This window comes from Giraffa tippelskirchi, chromosome 13 (genome assembly GCF_054371585.1).
Source record: "Giraffa tippelskirchi isolate mGirTip1 chromosome 13, T2T-mGirTip1v1.2.pri, whole genome shotgun sequence".
NCBI classification, from domain to species: domain Eukaryota; kingdom Metazoa; phylum Chordata; class Mammalia; order Artiodactyla; family Giraffidae; genus Giraffa; species Giraffa tippelskirchi.
Genome location: NC_137287.1, coordinates 32259913 through 32261010, shown reverse-complemented (window position 1 = coordinate 32261010; position 1098 = coordinate 32259913). Strand labels below are relative to the sequence as shown.

The window sequence follows — 1098 nt, the reverse complement described above, 5'->3', positions numbered from 1 at the left end:
GATTTCTGGGTCACATGGTGGTTTTATTCCTAGTTTTTTAAGGAATCTCCATACTGTCTTCCATAGTGGCTGTATCAATTTACATTCCCACCAACAGTGCAAGAGAGTTCCTTTTTCTCCACACCCTCTCCAGCATTTACTGTTTGTAGACTTTTTGATGAGGGCCATTCTGACTGGTATGAGGTGATATCTCATTGTAGTTTTGATTAAAAATACGGAACACTTCACGAATTTCCATGTCATCCTTGCACAGAGGCCATGCTAATCTTTTCTGTATTGTTCCAATTTTAGTATATGTGCTGCTGAAGCGAGCACTGATTGATCTTTGTTAATTGGTCTTTTGTTGGTCTCGTTTACAGGGCCCCAGCTGAAAACACCTAAGATAGGTAGAGGGAAAAGATTTTTTTCTTCCCCTACACAATTCAGACCATCTTAAACACACCCTCCCTGTTTGGTGAAAGTCCATCCAGTCTTTTTTGCACAGTGAAGCAACAAGTAATTAAAAGCGAGTCCTATTTATCCAGAAGACAAACTTCATGACGTGGTCACATTTTCTGATGTCTCTACTCAGAGGTCTGGAGCCTAAAGGGTTGAGAGGAAGGGATAGCATGCAGTTTCTTTGTGGGTTTGGGGTTTTTTTTGCTTTTTTTTAAAATCGAGCGAGTTCACTTGGAGAAGGAAATGGCAACCCTCTCCAGTATTCTTGCCTCAGAAATCCTGTGGACAGAGGAACCTGGAAGGCTACAGTCCGTGGGGTTGCCAAGAGACAGACACAACTTAGCAACTAAGTAACAGAGAGCTTACAAAAACAGGGGGAGGAGCAAGATCAGGTTCTAGAAAGAAATACCTGGTTAAAGATTGTTAGGCAATAAAATTCATGACTAAGTTATTTGGGGTAAATGTTAACTTCATAGACAGGGCCATTAATCAGATAAAACCACCAATTAACAAAGACATCAAACAACAAAATTCCACTTCTATAGACAAGTTGCTCAAGTCTGTTGCCTGTTATCTGTACAGTGGAACTTGGTCTTGTCTTAATTTTTGAACAACTTTTATCTTCTCAACAAATAACCCTCTTTATATCCCCAGCCACTT

The 1098-nt window shown here is 40.2% G+C and overlaps 1 non-coding gene across 1 annotated transcript; it reads right to left on the bottom strand.

Annotated features, from left to right (window-relative positions):
* Positions 1–208: 208 nt before the first annotated feature.
* LOC145533661 (U6 spliceosomal RNA) lies at positions 209–315 on the bottom strand. Its single transcript, XR_014074241.1, has one exon. It is a non-coding gene; the product is annotated as a U6 spliceosomal RNA (small nuclear RNA).
* Positions 316–1098: the final 783 nt, after the last annotated feature.